This window comes from Petromyzon marinus, chromosome 22, assembly GCF_048934315.1.
Source record: "Petromyzon marinus isolate PM22_M1 ecotype Great Lakes invasive population chromosome 22, UKy_Petmar_22M1.pri1.0, whole genome shotgun sequence".
Classification (NCBI taxonomy): Eukaryota; Metazoa; Chordata; class Hyperoartia; order Petromyzontiformes; family Petromyzontidae; genus Petromyzon; species Petromyzon marinus.
The window spans coordinates 18,603,592-18,619,433 of record NC_133688.1 but is presented as its reverse complement, the minus strand read 5'-3'; the positions used below and the strand labels follow the sequence as shown (position 1 = coordinate 18,619,433).

The 15,842-nt window shown below is 47.5% G+C and overlaps 2 long non-coding RNA genes across 5 annotated transcripts in view; one reads left to right on the top strand and one right to left on the bottom strand.

The window, feature by feature from the left end:
• The first annotated feature begins 6,232 nt into the window (after window positions 1-6,232).
• LOC142925642 (uncharacterized) overlaps window positions 6,233-15,842 on the top strand; it is a 72,204-nt gene continuing 62,594 nt past the window's right edge. Inside the window, exon 1 of one of the 4 annotated variants that reach the window (XR_012942592.1) lies at window positions 6,233-6,404. This is a non-coding gene — a long non-coding RNA (uncharacterized LOC142925642). The other 3 variants (XR_012942590.1, XR_012942593.1, XR_012942591.1) reach the window with 3 other exon arrangements.
• On the bottom strand, window positions 7,181-10,754 carry LOC142925643 (uncharacterized). Its single transcript, XR_012942594.1, has 3 exons — window positions 9,835-10,754; window positions 9,627-9,711; window positions 7,181-9,379 (listed from the first exon to the last, which is right to left on the bottom strand). It is a non-coding gene; the product is annotated as an uncharacterized LOC142925643 (long non-coding RNA).

Sequence of the window (15,842 nt, the reverse complement as noted above, 5' to 3'; positions counted from 1 at the left end):
GCACAGCTGGAATTCACGCTCAGAGAGGCGCGACAGACCACAGAGAAGCGGGGAAGGAAGCCAAAATCAGCGTCAACAATTGCCCAAGGTCCGTGGTCCTATATGAATGGAGGACATACTCATTGGGTCTATGAATTCCTGCAGTCACGAAAGTCTGGATGGAGGACGTTGGCCAACTCGACTGATGGGTATTCTATACGCGTGGGAGGAAATCATCGGAGCGGAGTCGCCAGATAAAACCCACGCACACGTGATGACAGTGGGGTGGGTGTACGACTTTTAACCTCCTCTGGTCGAGCACCAATTTGGTCGAGGCTAAAAAGAAAGCCGCCCCTTGGTGTGGACCAATCAGTTTCAAGGACAATGCATATATTATCATAGTATGTTTTTTGTTTGCATTTTGACTGCAGGTATTGTGGTTAATGCAGACATGAATCCTTGTAAAAAGGTTTCAGTTTTGTTGCCAGAAAAAAGGAGAAAAACCCTATTAGTGGGGTGGGTGGTTCACACTTAATCTCCATACAGATGGAAACGAATCTACTTGCTGTACTGCCATCGTACACTGGTGGTGACCTCGACACCGACGCACAAATATGCTTGTCATCCACCAACCCTTGCCTCCACGGTGCTTGGTTACAGGCGTGTCTGCGTCTGTCCATCCATCCCTGTGGCTCGCACTTTTCTGCGTGACGACGGCACAGCTCCTACTCGAAGGGTCGTTATCATCATCATCATCGTCACCACCACCCCCTCCGAGCGAGCCATTTAACAAAGCGTCACCTTGGCACGTCGCTTAAGACGACAGCGCGGCGAGAGAGAGAGACAGCGTCGCGTAATTAAAGGCATTCTTATCGACTGCGCCCGTCAAACGCTCGGGGCTCTTCGCAGCTTCCCCCGCACGACGAGATTCGCCTTTTTGAAAAGTTTGACAGGGATACGCCAGGGTCTTCTTGATAATGCGACGTCTAATGGACTTTTCACGAAGCGCAATTGAATGCGGTGGCGGTGGTGGTGGCGTGTCTTTAAATGCCTCCACGTCCGTCGGTAAGTTTGTCATTTAAAACGAAAGAAATGTGTGCGTTATGCGCACGTGTTGGTTTAAATGCGTCTTCTGCTTCTCTCTTACGCAACTACGTCTGTGCACGACGTTGCCACGAGCGATCACACGCAGTGTCCGGTGCTACTGATAACTGGTCGGTAGCGCTGTGTGGCTTAGCGGTCGAGTTAATGTGTACGTATGTGTGTTGATTTCTTTCGTACCGTACGCAGCCAACCGTGCTAATCGGAGGTGCAGGCGAGAGTCGGCATTTCGGTCGTGTGTCAGTCCATGCCTGCATGAGCAGGCATGGACTGCATGAGCAGGCATGGACTGCCTCCCGTAGGTCGACTCAGCCTCAAATGTGTTCCTGGTGCGATGTGTAAACATCGTCACTGGGGAGACAAAGGCGGCCGGGCGTGGTGCTGGCCACCCACCCCCTCGTGTGCCGTGCCGGCCTTCATGGGCGCTCGCTAACAGCACTTGCCCCAAATGTTCAGGCTATACGGGGGATCTTTGTATTGTCTTTGTTGGCTGAATTGTAATTCATGCTTGTCACAGCCGTGTGCTCCTGGTCTGTTCCATGCCCTCATGGTGAGAGCCCTTATACAACAATACGTTGACCTGGTAATGTACGTAAATAATATCCACGCTTTTTGTATGAAAAACACCAAATTAGTGGTCACGACGCTTTTCTCAAAAGCCATCCACTTGGTGTCCAGATCGCCCCTTACTAGTGCTCAGAGAAGTGACATTTTATTTCAGCAAAGGACAAAAAAAAGGTTTGGAGAAAATTGATTGGGAAGATGAACACAAATAAGTAATATTTAAAAATACTTTTTTTTAAAGCACGCTTTAATGAAATGGTCCGTACTCATAATGGCAAAACTCCACGCACGACTCCAGGAAGTGGCCCCGAAGCTTGCCATAACGTAAGGGGACCGTGGTGATTTACAGCCAACGTGAGTTGAGCGTGGACAATTACACCCAAACCGAAACATAACATATACAAATATTTTTTTTAAAATGATATAATATAGTATTGTTATCAGTATGACATAAGTATACCAAGTTTGCAGTCGATAGCACATTGGGAAGTGGCTTAAAATTGAGTTACAATATTTGAGGATACAACAACAGTGAGTTAATAGAAAGCGTGTATAAAGATTGTTTACACATATTTTTTAATGATAGAATATAGTATTGTCATCAGTTTGACGTAAGTATACCAAGTTTGCAGTCGATACCACATTGTGAAGTGGGTTAAAATTGAGTTAAAATATTTGAGGATACAACAACAACAGAGAGAGTGAGTTAAATAAAAGCGTGTAATAATAACAAAAGAAGCCTCCCCATTCAAGACCAAGGGCGCATTGCCAATACAACCGAATCACCCCGATTGGCGGTCCGATGTCTAAAAAAGCAGAGCAGACTGATTTTAAACTCGATTCGAAGCTTTCGTGACTGCAGGAATTATTCTTTGGTTCCCACGGTAAAGTCGCGTAGATAGAAAATAAAATCAATAATGCTAGAATACGACGTTTCGATTGCAACGCAACAACCATCATCAGGTAAGAATGAATGAGAAAACAAAGCGTTCACTGTTGTGTTAGCCGACTCTCTGTGTTGCATTGCATTATATTTCTAAGTTTACTATGTTTGTTATTCATTCATTCTTACCTAATGATGGTTGCTTGTGTTGCAATCGAAACGTCGTATTCTAGCATTATTGAATTAATTTTCTTTCCACGTGACTTTGGGGCCGTCCATAAATGACGTCATGCACCTAGGGGGGGGGGGGGAAGGTCAGACATTTGTGACGATGTGTGACGAGGGGGGGGGGGGGTAAAGAAATGTGACGTCACATAAAAAATGCGCATCTTTAAATAAGGTTTCAGCGTACATCGCGCACACGCAAGTAGACGGCACCGATTTCTTTTTTAAAAACAAACAAAAAACGTCGGCCGCGTGTACAACTGCCGTAGTCACAGTCTCGTAGCCAGCAAGCAAGCAAATCATCGCCGTGGTGGAAGGAGTCGTAGCCGCAGCGTGATGTGTGAAGCCCTCACAAAGTTATTTTCGCCGCATCGCCGATGTAGTCGAGGCAGTAAATCACGTTGACGGAGCAGATCAATCCTTCTTTCTTTTCGCTCGCAGTTATTTTCTTGCGTTGGGTAAACGTCTCGTTGCAATTGCTGTTCGCATCACGGCTGAGCAAAGAGAGTAGGGTGTTTTTTTTTATACATAGAAAAAATGTGTTACGTTTTTTTCCCTTCCACGTTGGTCCCAGACGTCCATCGATGATGGCAGTCTGAGCGGCTGGGCTGAAATACAAATGACCGTTTCTGGGTGTCTCGGGTGACAGGCAGCCTGCGTGTCCCATGTGGTGGCTGTCTCACCAGCCGCTGTCACACAGCACTCAACACGCCGCTTCGCAATTATCCGCCGTAAAATATTCGGCTCATTGTCAGAACGCCGATAGCATGTTCTCAGCCCCTTGGCGATTGACCGCTGGATGCTCGGCTTCACCCATGGCACACTTCACCACGGTGCGTGTCCGTTTGGTGGCGGTGAGCTGGTGAAGTTGGGGAGCAGGCAGCGTGGCGGTTAGTGCGCCGCGCTACGAACCCGGTGATCTGAGTTCGATTCCCGCTCACGACCAACACCGTTGACGACTCTCTGGGCCTCCCCTAGGTCGACTCAGCCTCAAATGAGTACCTGGTTTGGTAGGTAAAATATCGCCGCTGGGGAGACAAAGGCGGCCCGGCGTGTGGTTGGCCACCCACCCCCTTGCGTGCCGTGCCCGCCTTCATAGGTACTCGCTAACAGCACTTGCCCCAACAGTCTGTTACAGGCTATGTCTTTGAGCTGGTGAAGGGGTAGCCGGTCGAAAGATCGGTGCAGATATCACTCGCCACTGATGTTAGTCGTGTGGCCAACGGCAACTGAACTCGGATCACCGGGTTCTTAGCGCCGCAGTGAGCTAGCCACCCACTGGCCCAACACTCTACGCAACCACCGCAGCAAATCGACACCTTTTACCAGGGCTTCGTTTATCACTGGATAATTTTCTAGAACGCTGCGAGGCTGGTTAGGAGTTGGGATTATCAGCATAAGGCACTACCACTTGAGAAAAATGTACGCATGTGGATAATAATCAAATATAATTGTAACCTACACTCCTATAATCCTAATAATAGGTGTATATATATTAAGGACAATAAGGCGAGATGGATGTGGATGGATGCCTAAATAATTCCCGGAACAGTGTTCCGGCTGAAATTAAGGCATTCCTTTACAACTATTGTTCACGTTATTATTCATTGCTACACATCTGTAAAATCTGCGCGGCCTCTTGAAATGATGTAAAGGGACAGTATAAATTCAGATCCGCTCTTGTGAAATGCTTTGTAAGCAAAATAATTAATGGAACGTCTGTGAGGTCTGTGGCTGATGGTACGAGCGGAAAGCAATAGGCTATCTATCACTCAAAAACAAAGATTCCCTATATAGCCTTTCACAGTCTGTTGGGGCAAGTGCTATTAGCGAGCATCTATGAACGGTGGAACGGCACACGAAGGGGGTGGGTGGCCAGGACCACGCCCGGTCGCATTTCATCTCCCTCGTGGCGATGTTTATACACCGCCACCTGGTACACATTTGAGGCTGAGTCGACCTAGGGGAGGTTCAGGACCGGTTCAGATATTTGTCACTGGCGTTGGTGGCCGTGAGCGGGAAACAAACTCAGGTCGCTGGGTTCGTAGCACAGCACGCTCATTGCTGCGCCACCAGCCCCCAGTGTCACGCACACCAATTGTATATATATAAAAATAGGTTTGACCCTTTTTGGAAATAAAACAGGTGTGTTAAGATGTTAAAACACCAAACAGAAACCCTGAGCAAGGAATCCTGTCTGCATTAACCACATATACTTGTGGTGAACATCCAAATAAAAAAAGTATGCTCTGTTGGTATATGATGCATTGTCTTTTAAACTGATTGGTCCACACCAGAGACAGCTTTCTTTAGAGTAGGGGTGGGGAACCTTTTTTCTGCCAAGGACCATTTGGATATTTGGTCAAACATTTAATTAACTCACCCCTAATGTGATGGCTGGAACTGCTTCTCTTTGGTGAGGCGTGTGATGATGTTAACTGGTATTGATGATGTTGCTACTCGCAACTGCTTTTCCAGGTTTACTAGATTTATTGAATGTCGAGTCCCACCTGCGGTTGTCTTGGCAGGGCCACACCAAATGATTTCGCGGGCCCCATACGGTCCGCGGGCCGGACGTCCCCCACCCCTGCTTTAGAGCCTAGTCTCAAACAGTGTTGCCAGAAAGGGTAAAACCTATTATTATATTTTTATACTGGCAAGGGAGGTCCCATGACTAATTGTATTATGTGCAACTTTATGATAAACTCGCCCAGCGTTCAGAGAGGTGTCTTATCAACCCCCTGTGTTTACCGAGGACAAGGTGAGAGGGCCGTTACAAATACAAATGAGCGAGACGTGTAACACGTGGATAACACGCGTGTGTTGGCACGGCATGGCGGACTGGTAGGAGTGGGAAGTCATCCCTGCCGAAACAGTGGTCCAAACTCGCCTATCCGCCACTGCCTCGGATGGCCAATGATCTAGCAATGATTTCCGTTGCAGCGATTGTATATCTCGGTCACAAGGCGTGTACGATAGCAAGTTGACCGTGGTCGGTAACTTTTTGTGATAAAATATGCACACAAAAGTGGACCATAATACGAGTACTCTTTATATTATTTTATTTCTACCTACGTGACTTTACCGAAAGAACCAAAGAGTATGGATTCCTGCAGTCACGAAAGTTTTAAATCAAGATATAATACGAGTGTTTGATAGAGCATGTCGTTTTGGAACGGGGTGGGGGTGGTGGCGAAATAACGAATGTGATACGAAACGCCTTACAGGATATGGGAATAAATAGGAATAATGTATTTCAAGCAGACAGTATATGCGATTAACTTTCCGTTCATTGTGAACGCCGATATAATTTGCCATTCAAGACGGTACTGACCAACCTTGCCTAATGGGCTTAAAGGGGGTGGTGGGGATTGAGGAGGGAACAGGATGGTGTGTGGGTGTACTGTGCGCTAAATTCCCCCGGAATCATGATTGTGATTTATCACCCGCCTTCATTCAAACCAATTAAAGCGCACAAACTCGCGCTCTGCGCCATCCGCGCGAATCCGGTTTTAATTACGGGCAGGCGGGGACGCTGAGATATAATCGCTTGGTGTTCGCGGAAACTTCCGTATTCCCAGTTGTACCCGTGCCTGGGATGTGAGTCTCCGCTTGAGTAATTGCAGGAGGAAAGTGATGACGTCCTCCTAATGTAAGTTTCCAGATGGATATGCGTCCCGTTCTCAATATTGGTGTGTGTCCCCGGTGGGTGGTACAGCTGGGATTAAGCTACACCCAAGACAACGCAAATCCCCCACGTATAGATGTAACAGTATTTTTCTGGGGGCAAGTGTTGTTAGCGAGTTAGCGCCTGTGAAGGCCGGGACGGCACACGAGGGGGTGGGTGGCCAGCACCGCGCCCGTTGCGATGTTTACACACCGCTGCCGGGTTACTCGTTTGAGGCCGAGTTGACCTAGGCGAGGCCCCAGGGCCGGCTCAAACAGCCGTCGCTGGTGTTGGTTGCCTGGACGAGAAGAAACTGCGGGGGCCATCCACTTGGTGGGACTGTTGGACGTCTGTGAATAAGAGCCTTCTAGCTCATCGGATTCCTCCGGTATAAATACACGTTCTGATTCCTGGGATTGAGAGAGCGACACACACACACGTGTCCACCTACTCCGTCAAGGCGAGTGGGTTCCGTTGGCGTGGATGCCAGGTAAAACAACGTGCACCAACCACGCAGTGTGAGTGCACGGGCCTTGGAGTCAACATTGAGGGGGACCAAATCCTCCTGGGGGTCCCCCCCCCCCAGAAAATTATCTAAATTTGAAATTGAAAACTAGTTTCCTGCCTAAAATATTAAAAAAATTACTAACTCATGGGATGGACATTTTTTTTTTACAATAATGTCTAATAGTGTATTGTATTACATTGCTCTGTTTTTTTGCCTTTTCTTGTTTAATTGTATGTAATGGCAGAGATTAGGGATGAATAAAGTACAACCATAACCACAATCATATAAACAGAAATCTATGCATTGTTATATGAAGACAAGTCCAGATATTGTGGCCAAGGTTGAGCAAATTGTTGTTTTTATTCACATATTTACAAGTAAACTTGGGTGGGCAGCAGGAACGTTTGCTCTGCTCTGCTCTCTCCTCTCCAGCCCTCTCTCCTCCTCTCCTCTGCTCCTATATTCTCCTCTCTTCTCCTGTCATCTATTTTCCTCTTCCCTGCTCTGCAGTCATTTCTGCTCCTTTCCTCTGCTCTTCTCTCCTATCCTCTCATCTCCTCTCCAGGCAATGACAAGTGTTTTGACTTGACATTCTTCAAGCAAGGGATCCAAATGCCTTTTTGTGCTTATCCTTGACACCGATGAAAGACTGGCATATTCCTTCAAGGTCCAGTCTGTCCAGTTTCTCCTGGTACACGTGACACATGGCCACATTATTCAGCCTTGTTTGACTCATCGAAGATCTAAGCCATGTCTTAAGCCTCCTCAGGGCACTAAAACTCCTCTCAGTCTCTACAGAGGAGGCCGGGATGACCAGCAGAAGCCTTACTAAAGCTTCCATCAGACTGAAGAGACTTCTCACCTCTGGCACCATTTCCGTAATAATGCTAGCAACATCTGAGCTCGTTTGATATGTGTAATTAGTCCCAAACATGGTCAGCTGCACCTGCAGTAATCGTGAATTTAATTCAGGATACTCGTCAACAACCTTGTCCGTGTCTTCGCGTAGCTGCTGCAGCTTGTGGGATCCAGCTTGATAAAACCTCTCTATGAATTGAGTATTCACTGTGTCCAAGGCGTTGTAGAACTGGGCTCTGTATAAAAACTGGGCATCCGCATGGATATGGGCTATGCAGGTTTGCGGATATGAGGCATCTGAATAGGTAGTAGTTCCAACTTTATTGCCATACCAGTTGCTTTTGCGAATAAGACATCAAAGTGCTCCTCCGTTCGCTTGTCCTGCATGCTTGTTTTGACATGGTCCACAGCCTCCAACACGCCTGAAACAATCTGTTTCCTAAGCTGCAGGGAGGTGTTCAGGCACTCCAAATCCCCCATCAGGTCTTCAGCCATTACAAGGGCGAGCACAGTGTTCCCTTTTAGAAATGTTCCATGAAGACCATTGGCCTTAGTTGAAGTGTCAGATGAGCTGTATGATGCCATTTCTTCACGGGCTGTCAGCACTGACTCATACTGGCTGAGAAGTGAGTGGATGGCAGGAGTTCGAACAGTCCACCTGGTGGGACAGAGAGGTTTTCCAGAAGGTGAAACCATGCTCTGATTTTGCGATTTCCTGGAAAATCACCTTGAACTTTCCAGATTGATTAAAGAAGCCCTCGAATTCATGTAACAGACCCATTGATTATCTTACTAGTGGAGAGGCTACACAGGCAGCCTGCGTAACTAAGTTCAGGCAGTGTGGACCACAGTGACAATACATAGCCAGTGGTTGTTCTTTCCTTAAAACGGCTTGCACCCCCTGCAATCGTCCAGCCATATTTGCGGCACCGTCATAGGTTTGTCCTCGAAGTTGGGACAGAGCAAGGCCTAGACGCATCATCACATCACATGCCATCTTGGCTATATTTTGCCCTGTCGTTGATGACACTTCGTAGAGTCCCAGGAAGTCTTCCTTAGGTTGTAGATCTGCATCTACAAAGCGCAAACATATTGGCTCCTGCTCATCTCCTGATATATCCTGGGTGCCATTAATGATAAGTGCGAACTGGACCACTGGCATTGATGTTATTTCCGACACAATTTCTTTGACGATTGTATTGCCCATCAGCTTAAAAAATTAGTTTTGCATTTGGGGACTTGTGAAATCAAAGTGACCTTTCAGCCAGGTGGTCAACCTCTCCATCGCCCTCTGCCCTGTACTTTAGAAGCTGGCTGAAATTCCCACCCTCCTTATCAACGCCTCGAAAAGCCAGACCTTGCCGTGCCAAGTACTTCACACCCCCAACAGGTTTTTGGCTTCTGAATCCGAGTCATCACAGCTAATCTGTGACACTGGCTGTCTTCATGCGCATTACATTTCTCCAGTGCCTTCTTCCAATTTTGAAAGCCAGTCTTGACAAAAGCTGAATCTGCTTTTGACGCACGCTTAGACTTTTGTGTTGCAAAGTATTTAGCACAATAGAAACTCACTCTCCCTGCTTGATTGTGTTATCTGAAAGACACACGGGAAGCCATACTTAGAGGAATATCTCAGCTTTAATTAACATTAGGATTAGACTGCTGTGATGTCATTATTCAATCTTAACCATCGATATTTGCTCCCTTTAAGGAGGGGCTGTAATGGAGCCAAGTATAATCTTTAAACCATTTCTCCTGAAAGTAGAGTGTCTTATTTGATAGGGTTTGATTAGGTATGACATTAACATTTGGCTGATTTTGGCGAGGTTCAAGCTCCTCACCTCCCTCTCCTGCACCTTCATCTTCGCATGCCTGTCTGCTCTCTGTCATTGTCTCAAACTCACTCTCCCTGCTTGATTGTGTTATCTGAAAGACACACGAGAAGCCATACTTAGAGGAATATCTCAGCTTTAATTAACATTAGGATTAGACTGTTGTGATGTCATTATTCAATCTTAACCATCGATATTTGCTCCTTTTCTCACTCACCTCCATGTCACCTGCTCTCCCTGTCCTGTCGGCATCTTCACAATCTCTTTGTCTCCCTCTCTCTCTCTCTTTACTCTGAATGCACCAGAGCGAACATGAGAGAAATATGATCAGTAAACAAGTGGTGTTTCTTGCCATGATGTTCAGGAATGGATTAATATCTATTTCTGATCTGAATGGCAACTATTATTATATCGAGAAACATTGACTCATCTATTGTACTACTGTAAACTTCTATCATCTGACTGGTACTCATTTTCTCAGTGCTCTCAACTTACTTTTCTACTTTTCTGAGGCTGCCCCAAAAAAACTGACGAATGTCACTGCCACCCTTCCTCTTGCTCATGATTGACACTCACTGTGAATGAAAGCTGACTGTAATAAATCTGCTTGCACTTTAATCAAAGAAACACTCATAATGTTATTTATTATAACATTACTATACGAATATGCAATAAATGAAAGCTACTGCTGTCTACAAATATTACACATGCAGCGCAACATAAATGATTGGCACTTTACTCAGAGTTCACGTGGGCTTTCTGACAAATATAACGTAATAAAGACATTCACGTTAGTTGAATACGCCCGTGAGCGCCATTGTTGGTCGCTGGGTGAATGTGTGGCTCATTAAATTTCCAAGTAAATTACTTAGCTATGATAGCTTACGTTAGTGATGGTTGTTTGATACTGGTAGGAACGAAGTTGTAAACTGAGTGCACCAGCCTGCAATAGATTAATGTGTCCGTCCGTCCCCTTTCAATACTTTAACGAAGTGAAATCTCGTGCTGTTGGGTGTAAAATCAGCAATAGACAGCGCAGAGACTTGTCCTACCAGTCCGCCCTGCAGGGACCTGTTTGTCAATCGCAAATCGGTCCGTTTTCACCAAAAACGTTTTGTTTTCCACTCGACAGTGATGTTGCCTACGTAACACTCATATTACATTCTGGTTTTCCACTTGTTTTATGTATTTATATTTGAAAGTAATGAAATGGAGAGACAGGACAGTGTTTGACATTGATTGTACCTACCCACAGCAGTCGAGCAACAGCTTCTGCAGGGGTACGGCAACACCGCTTGGACAAAGCACACGCAGAACTGCAGTACACCTTAATACTAGAACTGGTAGTAATAATAAAGGCAATGTATTAAGTTTGGTTATGATCATGATTACATTTGCTAATGATTATTTCGGACGGCGGTGTGTGGTTGCCTGTCGTAGCATAGCAATAATTTTTATATCAATATATTGGTGGTGGGGGGGGGGGGGATTTTGAGCATATATATTTGAATATTGGGAGGGGGGGATGTGTCCCCCCAATATATATTACAATTATGGCCTTGGACTTCATCACCACCCCAGCCCCCTCTTGTGCCGAGCCGGCCTTAATGGGTGGTTGGTAACAACAACGGGGGCCAGGATTATGTAAAAATATTACTGTAAGGATTGTTGCTGTGTGTATGCATATATAATTTTATATATATGGTCCCGTGTGGGTGGTGATCTGTCACTATACCGGTGATATCCACATAGTGCTCGGGAAACGGCGCTTGCCTCAACAGTTGACGGACACACGGAGTGTCATTGCATTTATCCGTTTGATTGTGTCTCTATTCTGAATAGCTCGTCAGCAGACGCCAAGCCTCTAAGTTCAATACCCGGTCATGGTTAAATTTAGCTTAATAAATAAGTATAACCGCTTGACGTCTGGCACAACCACCACCGCCACGTGGCACCGCCTTGGCTGGCTTCCGAACGTCCTTGGCCTCGGCATAGTAACGAAGAATTTCACGACGGTTGCTGCCTCGGAACTGCGAAAGGCACGCGGCCTCCACACTTGCTCATTAGCGAATGGGAGGAGTAGGAGGACACGGTGACTTTTGGAAGTCGGGAGCCCTTGACTTTTTGAAAGGTAATAGGCCTTTGTGGTGAATTATATCGGTGACAGGGCGTGTCGGGGGGTGTCACGAGACAATGAATTACATCCACCCGCTCTGCAGGTGCCAAACGAGGCGAAGGTTATTAAAACGGCCCCGGACAAAACAATTGCACCCAAAAGAGGCACGTCCTGCATTTAACCAGATTGTTTGGTGGTTTCTGCTGCTGCGTTGGAAGTGGTGCACATGGACCGATTAACAACAACTCAACGCGTTCGTCAACAACGCTGTGGTCTTATAAGGAAAACATTACAAGCAACATGTTGGGCAATAATGCCCTTCTTCGTAGTCCATGGATTGAGAGTGCCACGGTGGCGAGATGTTAACTACCTCGCCTGGTATACAGGAGGTGGTGGGTTCGATCCTGACCCTGACATGCTCTGGCTAGGAGATGTTAACTACCTCGCCTGGTATACAGGAGGTGCATGTCTCTCCCCGTGGTCGCGTGGATTTTTCTCCGGATCCTCCGGTTTTTCCCTCCACAATTAGAATCATACGTTTAGAGATCAGTGAAACCTTGGATTGCGAGCATAATTCGTTCCGGAAACGTGCTCGTAAGCGAATTTCCCCATAAGAAATAATGGAAACTCAGATGATTCGTTCCACAACCCAAAAATACTTTATTCATCTATAAATGATTAATACAAAATACCTTTTTATATTTTTATTATTTAAATTTAATATATAGTAATCAAATTTATTAATTACATTTAATCGTGGCTGTTGTGAGGGAGACAAGAGAGAGTAGGAGGAGGGTTATACTGGAAGGAAACGTAGTGTGACTGGAAGCCCAACCGGGATTAATTCACAGGAGGCAGGGGATTAATTGTGTATGTCTGTGGATGTCTGTCCACGTGGGAGGGGTGGGGCTGGGTGGAGAGGGGAGGGTAGGGAGGGGCTGGGTGGGGAGGGGCTGGGTGGGGAGGGGAGGGTGGGGAGGGGCTGGGTGAGGAGGGTGGGGCTGGATGGGGGTTGGGAGGGGTGGGGCTGGGTTGGGTGGGGCTTGGTGGGGAGGGGCTGGTCACCCCGTGGTGCCCTTATATGGACTGGAAGCCCAACCGGGATTAATTCACAGGAGGCAGGGGATTATTTGTGGATGTCTGTGGATGCCTGTCCACGTGGGAGGGGTGGGGCTGGGTGGGGTTGGGCTGGGTGGGGAGGAGCTGGTCACCCCGTGGTGCCCTTATAAAACTCAACGTGTAACCTACTCACGCCGGCTTGTGCCCGCCCTCACAGTCGGGCATATTTACGGAATACACCACGCCGCCGTTGACCCTGGCCATTGACCGAGCAACCCAACTTTCCTACCAGCTCCCTCCGCAGGAATGTGTTTGTGTAGGACGACTTTCACTTGCAGTACAGTTACTAAAGAACAGTCACTACACTTGGACACAAAATTTAAAAAAATGCTTTACGCACACACGTGGTCACAACACTACTGTACTGTAGTAAACAGTATACACGTGGTCACAACACTATACTGTAGTAAACGGTATACGCTCGCATGGATGTTGACTATACGAGTGAGGCACGCCGACTGAGACCGAGCATGGGAGATGAGAGAGAAGAACCATTGTCTCAGTTGTGATCACGTGACGCTCGGCAGACAAAGCGTATACTGTACACGTACTGTTCGTATTGCAAGACATCGCTCGTTTATCAAATTATTATTTATTTAAAAAATTTGCTCGTCTTGAAAAACACTCGCAGACCAAGTTACTCGCAATCCAAAGTTTCACTGTATTTGGCTGCTATAAATATCCAAATGATAAGCCGCTTTGTTGACCTATCATTTGTGGCCAGGTCGTTTCTGAAAAATAGCTACATAGCTCAGTGGGCCTTACCTGGTATAATAAAATGAGTTTATTTTTTCTTGTTTAGTTTAGAGAGGGCAGTGAGATAATACGAGTTGGAGACTGAACTTCATACCACGGGGCCTGATGAGAATTATATTTTTTAAATGTTTTGCGATGACCAATTTTCTAAACGAGATGTGAATAAATTTATACTTAACCATGGCAGTTGCGCATCGAGATTCACCGTTGAGCGATGGGAGCTGATGCATACATGCACATATGTGCAGCATAGCCTGTTTGTCAGTCCACTGCTGGACGAGGGCTTCCACACGCCGTGCGGCTCGCGAGGGTTGCTTGACCATACTTCACCACTTTGGCCATTTCGCTGGGGTTGGCGAAGATGGGGAGCGTAGACGTGGGTGCGTGGAGTACAGCACAACATTGGAATTTGCTGCGCTGTCCTCGAAGCCCTGTGACAAAACCCCTTGTGCACGGCGGTCGCCGATCCGAACACGATATCCCGCTTCAGGCTTCCGAGGTATCACGCAATCGGGCGCCATGCATGGCGATTCGCTCATGGCTGGTGGAAGCCGATCTCTGAACGTCCAACGTTCATTCAAACCCGGCGAGGACTCTCGGAGTCTCAAGAGTGAGACAATAATTTCCAGGAGGGTCCTGCATCTGGCGATATTTGTTGTTGTTGTGCCACCACTTTTTGTTGCCATTGTTGGCGTTTATACGTGTGCGAGGAAACCGGGATACCCATAAACATACCCACCAGGCACACGGGGGAGATGACATTGAAGTCGTAACGAATTGGCACGTTTTGTTTACGTGACAAAGCTTACTAATTGGCTGCCGGGTGGTGGAGTGTTAAACGACACATTTATATTTACGCGATCAAACCCAAAACAACTCTATTATGGATATTGGTCGCGAGAGCCTACCACGTGTTAAACTGCCATTGAAAGGGTCTGCACAGATAGGTTTATGAACCCACTTTGCTGTACTGCCACCAGAGCCATGTAGGGTTGGGAGTTTCACAAATCTCTGCGTGATTCTCCAAGTGGCGTGCCTATCGAGTGTGTAGGGGGTGCAACTGCACCGTAGTTCACCAAAGCCGGAAGGGTTCACTTGTTGGGAAATTGAACAGAGAGCGGGGCCCCTACTTAATTCCTTCAGCCAGGGCCCGTGCCAAACCACGCGGCACCACGGCGGATGACATTACCATTCGAGCCACTGTCATTCCCAAGCGCACATGCGCTGCAGACTCCCAGTGGCGCGTATGAAGGTAGAGCCCCGCTGATATTTCCCCGATGGATTTGTCGTTAAAGTTCAGTGTTTGCTGGCGCCGTGGGGTTAGGTCAAGGGGGGTGGTGGCTGCGTCTGCGACGGATGGCAGAGGCGCCCCGTGCGCCGACCCCACGTCGCGCCGAGCCCAGCGTTTGATTTAACCGAAGCCGGTGTTCTTTTACGTGGGAGAAATGTACAAGTGTACAGCCCTATGTGTCACTCTGCTCGCGGATGAGGGCCAGTTCATGCGTGCGTGCGTGCGCGTGCGTGAGGTTGTGTGTGTTTGTAAAGGCGGTCGGGCGTGGTGCTGGCCACCCACCCCCTCGTGTACCGTGCCGGCCTTCATAGGTGCTCGCTAACAGCACTTGCCCCAACAGTCTGTTCAGGTTATATGAATTATGTATGTGTGGGGAGCGGTAGTGTATCGGTTAGCGGACTACGCGACGAACCCGGTGAACCAAGTGCGATTCCCCGCTCACGGTTAAAATCAGTGACGATTATCTGAACCGGTCCTGGGCCTCCCCTAGGCCGACTCAGCCTCAAATGAGTACCTGGTATGGTGTGTATACCTCACCACGCGGGAGACAAAGGCGGTTGGGCATCATGTTGGCTACCAAACCCTTCGTGTGCCGTGCCGGCCTGCATAGGTGCTCGCTAAGAGCACTTGCCCCAACACTCTGTTCAGGCTATACGGGGATCTTTTTCTGTGCGTGTGTGCAACGGAGCAACGGGATCAAGTTTTGTGTGCGCGCGGTGTATGTGCGTGAGTGTGTATGTGTCTGTATGTACAAAGTGTGTGTGTGTGTGGTGAGATGGAGCGGTGAGATTGGTTCACTGCAGGCGGTGAGATGGATTGTGGCATCGCGGGACTGTGATGGATGGTGACAGTGCGGGGAGACAGAGAGAGAGAGAGAGATCCACAGACACACTCTTTAGAAGTTTCAGCGGATCCTCCTTGCCAACGCTTCCCCTCGTGGTTA